This window comes from Chiloscyllium punctatum, chromosome 12 (genome assembly GCF_047496795.1).
Source record: "Chiloscyllium punctatum isolate Juve2018m chromosome 12, sChiPun1.3, whole genome shotgun sequence".
NCBI classification, from domain to species: Eukaryota; Metazoa; Chordata; class Chondrichthyes; order Orectolobiformes; family Hemiscylliidae; genus Chiloscyllium; species Chiloscyllium punctatum.
This window is the reverse complement of record NC_092750.1, coordinates 9,607,260-9,614,011: the sequence shown is the minus strand read 5'-3', so window position 1 is coordinate 9,614,011 and position 6,752 is coordinate 9,607,260.

The window sequence follows — 6,752 nt, the reverse complement described above, 5'->3', positions numbered from 1 at the left end:
TGAGTGAGTTACCCAGGCATCATATCATATTGCAATAGAAAGCAATAGAAAACGGGAAGAACGCATGAAGAAAGGACAATAACAGCATTGCAAGAGAGGCAAGTTCAGCAGACCAATTTTGGTACCAGAACTCTAAGGTGGAGGATAACAGAGAAGCCTGAGATGGAGAGACTAAGTGGGACAGGATAATCACTGCTTTCTTTACTGGAGAGTCTGCTCAAGATTGTGTCTTGATAATTACATTTCCACATTAAAACCTGATGCCCCTCTACGCCCTTGTGAGGAATTGCTTAATCCTCTCTCTGACCCTGTGTAAGAGCCCAGCGGTAACAACGTTTATACTTGTTCACATGAAAAGCTGATAACCCCCACTCCTACCCCAATAACACCAAGAATTTGTGTGGAGCTGTAGAGAGTCAATGTGAGATAGAGAGTTCAATTACTAGCGATATCCAAACTGTGAGATGGCGAGGATGACAGTAATGGGAGGCAAGGTGAGTGATTAAAGCCACCAAGTGTTTGTATGCTTCTATTAACCGGGCACTGAAGACCCAAGGCTAGACTTTTATTGCTAATTCATTCCATCGTTGAACTACATGACTGCTCCTCGTCAGCTTGAATAAATGAAGCCAATGTTTGGGTTGCTCCCTGGTTAAATCCCAGGCTGTTCTTAAATGGGTTTGAACAGACAGTCAAGTTGTCCTGAGGGCTTTTGAAAGGCCAATTGAAACTATTTCACTGGAAAAAGAGAGACGCTGCTGGAGATTTTCATTTTCCACTCATCAGGACAAATGCAAGAATGTCAAATTTCAGACGATCAGGTGCTGGCTGGGAAAATTTGAATGACAGGTTAAGCAAACTGGCTCATGCTGCTGCTACACATGCAATGACCCCTGCTAACAGGGCAATGCCGTCAGTCCAACAAATACTTCCTGACTATTGCAAAATTGAGCAAGATTGTACAGAAATACCAATGTTTCGTGTGATGCCTGGTAGATAGGCTGTGTCCCAGCAATTGACTGATTGGATCAAAAGCAAGTTCCATCGGGCTATTTGTTATAGTTACAGTACAATTGGGCCTATGGGACTGGAGTACATAGAACGAAGAAGAACAAAGAAAATTTACAGCCCAGGAACAGGCCCTTCGGCCCTCCAAACCTGAGCCAATCCAAATCCACTGTCTAAACCTGTCGCCCAATTCCTAAGCATCTGTATCCCTCTGCTCCCCACCTACACATGCATCTGTCCAGATGCATCTTAAATGAATCTACCGTGCCTGCCTCTACTACTTCTGCTGGCAATGTGCTCCAGGCACCTACCACCCTCTGTGTAAAGTACTTGCCGCCTGTATTTCCCTTAAACTTTTCACCTCTCACCTTGAAAGCGTGACCTCCCGTTATTGAATCCCTCACCCTGGGAAAAAAATTATCTCTATCTACCCTGTCTGTACCCTTCATGATTTTGTAGACTCAATCAGGTCCCCCCTCAGTCTCTTTTTTTCTAATGAAAACAATCCTAACCTACTCAACCTCTCTTTATGGCTGGCATCTTCCATACCAGACAACATCCTCGTAAACCTTCTTCGCACCCTCTCCAAAGTGTCCGCATTCTTTTGGCAATGCGGTGGCCAGAACTGTACACAGTACAAGATGGTATACTTTTGGCGGTACAGACTCAATGGGCAGAAGGGCCTCTTTTATGCTACATGAACACTATATATTCACCCCATGACTCAATTATAATAAAGAGAACACACCCAATGGAACAAAAACGATGTTAATACTGCTTCATATTTACGGTTCCCCGCCATTTCCCACTCTCACAACTTTCAGTTCACCCCCACCACCCCCACCACCCCCACCGGGCCCACCACCCTCATGGTTACATCCCATCACCCTCCCACTCATTCTGCCGTTGCACCAGTTGATAAGCTTCACGATGGGAAATCATTTGGGAAGCACCATTTCAATCATTTCATCCTCACAATCCAAACACTCTTTAATCTTTTATGCTCCAAGGAACACAGATGGGGGCTATGCAGTCAATTCTCAGAACTACACCTTTGAACTTAATATCATTGTGTTGCAAGCTTGCTCAGAGTGAGTCTACTTGTCGTCTCTGACGTCTTGGTTAGCAGCTGCTCTGTGTGATGGAGCTGCACTTTGATGAAACCTGGTGGAGGCTACCTTTCCTTTCACCTCACTGGGCAGGCTGTTACCGAACCTGTAGGCCTCTAATCCTAGCTAATATTGCTATGTACGTGGGAAGCAATGGCCTAGTGATACTGTTGCTTGACTATAAATCCAGAAACTCAGCTAATGTCCTGTGGACTTGGGGTTTGAATACCATTATGGTGAAATTTGAATTTAATTAAAATCTGTAATTAGACATGCAATGATGACCATGAATCCAATGTTGGGGAAAACCCCATATGGATTCTGTGCAATAAATGCTGGTTTAGTGACCAGAGGTACTGTCATCCCATGAATGAATTTTAAAAAGTCTGAGACTTCAATACAATAGCAATTTATAACAATGTTGCTCATAAACTTTAAGAGATCTGTCTTTGTGGTATAGGCGAAAGTGAGTACTGCAGATGCTGGAGATCAGAGTCAAGATTTCAGTAGAGTTAGAATCTAATGAAAGGCTTCCACGTGAAACATTGATTTTCCTGCTCCTCAGATGCTGCCTGGCTGGCTGTGCTTTTCCAGCACCACTCAGATCCGGTCTTTGTGCTATATGTAGTAAGGGTGATCATATAGAAGGCACTCAGAGCACATCATACTGGCAGTGATGTGTTACCCGGAAATCACATCAGGAATCATTCACATTTGTCAGGTTGCAGCCTGAAGTATTTGTATTTTCTGAGATGGTGGCCATTTAGTCCACAACACTATATATTGTTCTGACTCACTGGGGTAGCGTGCTGTAAATCTAACCCTCTTATTCCTGGAGTGATTCGAAGTGTTAACACTTAGGTAGACAGAGCATGCTAATATACTGACTTTTAGACCAAGGTGAATAAAAAGACATTGAAGAAGAATAAATATTTATTTTAAGTGATTAAACTATTGCTACAAGTAAATGGATATACCCCGATGTCGTGTGACCCTACTATCTAAAACTCTATTCCCCTTATAAACTCTCCTTTACATACACACGAGCAAACAACTTAGGGAGGAGATTATCAGGGAAGGCAAAGAAAAACTGGAAAATCAGTTCAATATTCTTTGTTTCCATTTCCAATGTTGAGGTGATCTTTCTTTGGGTCCCCAGGTCCTTGGTGTTCAGTTGTCTTTCTCTAGAAGTTCCCATTGATTTGCAAGAAGTACAGAGTGACTGATTCATTTGGAAAATGTCTCTGATTTATCAATTCATAAGTTACATCTTACCACAACAGCTGCAGGAAAGGTATCTAATTCATGTTTAATCATTGTTTTACTGCAGAGAACAGGTAGCTTCTGCTGGGAAGAACAACAGCACTCACACTCTCTCTTTGTCTTTGTCTCTGTAACTTGTTTCCAGTTCCAAATTGCTCAAGTAGCTGACAGCCAATCAGCTTGAGCTGTAAACATCTCCTTGGCTCCTAATCATCTTCACATCCATAACCACAAAAAACAGAGTTTACAATTGGTATTGGATTCCTTGTTGTGAAATTATGCAGCCATCCTGGTAAATCTAATACCAAATTGACTTCATGAAAATGCAAATCTCATCCCTTTATGCACCTTACATATGAAGTGTTCAAGGAATTGGCACAATATAGTGGATCCCATACATGATAAACTAAGTGCTTGTAACAGATCTACCATTTACATGCCCTGTTATTGTCTGTCTTAAGTGTCAACACAGCTCCTTTTATGACACATCAGGACCATATACCATCAGTTATTGTTATAAACACCCATCTGGTTTACTAATGTCCCTCTAGAGCAGGAATTTAACATCCTTACCTGGCTTACATGTGACTCCAATGTGATAGCAATTAGGTTCACTCTAAAATGGGCCACTCAGTTCAAGGGCAATTAGGAATGGGTAATAAATGTTGCCTCACACCCCATGACAAAAATCAAGCAAAAAATATAACTTACTCCTGTCTTAATGACTTTACCATTAAGACAGCACAATCACACTCTCCAGCAATAGGAAACCAGTAATTTAGCACTGTACAACATGAGCTGCATAACCTAAGGCACATCTTATAGTTATATAGTGCTTTTCACAATTTTAAAGCCCTTATAAGCATTTTGCAGCCAATGGAGTACTGTTGAAGGGGAGACACTGTTGCAATTTAGAAACAAGGGAGAGTAAGATTCCACAGCTATCTGATAATGGCCAGTTCCATATGTTTTAGTCATGCAGATTGAGGGTTTAATACTGCTTATTGCCACCTAGGGACAGGGAGGATAGGTCATGGTTCAATGTTGTACCTCATACATCGGATGGAGGACATGACAGCATTCACTTAACACTGTGCACCAGAGTGGACTTGCACCCATATACTTTATTCTTAGGATTTGGATATCACTGGCAAGGATAGCATTCAATGAATCACAGAATCTTAGAAAATAGGAGCAGGAATAGGCCATTCAGCCCTTCAAACCTGGCCCATCATTTAATATGATCCTGGCTGATCATCCAAATCAGTCCTCTGTTCCTGCTTTGTCCCCATACCCTTCGATCCCTTTAGCTCTAAGAACGATATTCAATTCTTTCGTGAAAAACATTCAATGTTTTAGCCTCAATTGCTTTCTGTAGCAGAGAGTTCCACAAACTCACCACCTTCCAGGTGAATACATCTCATCTCAGTCCTAAATGGACTTCTCCAAATCCTTAGCCTCGAAACCTGATGAAGGGCTCTGGCCCAAAACGTCAACTCTCCTGCTCCTCGGATGCTGCCTGACACTCTGTGCTTTTCCAGCACCAGGCTCTCGACTCTGATTTCCAGCAGCTGCAATCCTCACTTTCTTCTAAACCCTGGTCCTGGACTCCCCTGTCATTGAGAACATCCATCCTATGTTTACCCCATCATCTATCCCTAGCTGCCCTGAGACTACAGTGATGAGCAACTTATTGAACCACTGTTGTTAAGGCATTAATGTTAAGCATAGCATTGACATGACTGGACAAGTTGCCTGATAGTTAAGGGGCCTCAATGAATGCTCTGGTGACTGAGCTCAAATCCCACCTCAGCACCTGCAGCAATGTAGATTCAGTTGAATTGATGAATGTGGAATACCATTGTTCACCTTAAAAACAATGATTACTAGTGTATGTTACTGGATTGCAGTGAAAGCCCATCAGAATCATTCATGTATGACTGGGGAAGGATATCTGCAGGCCTTACTCCATGTGGTCTATATGTGACTCCAGGCAGTTACACTAGTGTATGGCTTCAACAGAACTACTTACTTGGCTAGCTTATCCCCTACCTACTCAAGGACAATCATTTTTAATTCACTCAGCCAGCATTTATTGCCCATCCTTAATTGCCCAGAGGACAATTATAAGTCAACCGCATTGCTGTGGGTCTGGGGTTGCATGTAGGGCAGACCAGGTAAGGATGGCCTACATGTGACTCCAGACCTACATCAATGGGTCTTTCTCTAAAGGACATTAGTGAACCAGATGGGTTTTTCTGATGATCAACAATTCCATATTTTTTAAAAACAAATTTCAGAATACAAATCCCACCATCTGGCATGGTGGGTTTTGAAACCAGATCATGTTCTGGGTCAACAGCCCAGAGATAATACCACTAAGCCATCAGCTCCCCTAAAACTGACCCATAAACATTGGCCTTGACAGTGATTCCAGGAGGAGAATGCAGGAGCACCCATCATGTGGTTATCATGAGAAATCCAAGATCTTGATCTTGTGAAAGTGAGGGAACTGCGATATATTTCCAAATCAGAATGGCGATGGACTTGGAAGGTAATTTAATATTTGCCTGCGCATTTTGCTTTTGATATTCTTCAAGGTGGAGATGGCTGGGATGGTGGTATTACTGGAGAGGTTTTAACGAGTTGCTGCACTGGCCAATAACTGAGCAGGCTTTGATGGGTCGATTTGGAAAAACAGTGGTCCAACAATAAGAAAATTGAACAATTTGGAGTTGAATCATAAGGGGGAACATTCTAATTAATTAACGAGTCAGCTAGGAGCTCTATGGTAACACTATCACCACTGAGCTGCAATGTGGGTTCACTTATTGATCAAGATTAGAGAGTAAATTCCACTGTCCAGAGATGTGAACTGACCATCGAAGTCGGCACTCCAGTGCAGTGCTGAAGATGCCATCTTTCAAGCAAGATGCCAGACCAGGTCTCTGTCCACCCTCTCAGATTTGCAAAAAGATCTCAAGGCATTATTTCAACCAAGACTAAGTTGATCTAGCCTTGGTGTCTCAGTGGTTCACACTGCTGCCTCACAATGGCAGGGACCTGAGTTTGATTCTACCCACGGGTGACTGTCTGTGTGGAGTTTGCATATTCTCCCTGTGTCTGTGTGGGTTTCCTTTGGGTGCCCCGGTTTCCTCCCACCATCCAAAGATGTGCAGGTTAGGTGGGTTAGCCATGGGAAATTGCCCATAGTGTTCAGGGATGTGCAGATTAGGTGGATTGGCCATGGGGAAGTCAGGGTTACAGGGGTAGGGTAGGGGGTGGGTCTGAATGGGATGCTTTGCAGAGGGGTCGTGTGAAATTGATTGGTCAAATAGCCTGCTTCCACACTATAAGGATTCCATGATTTGT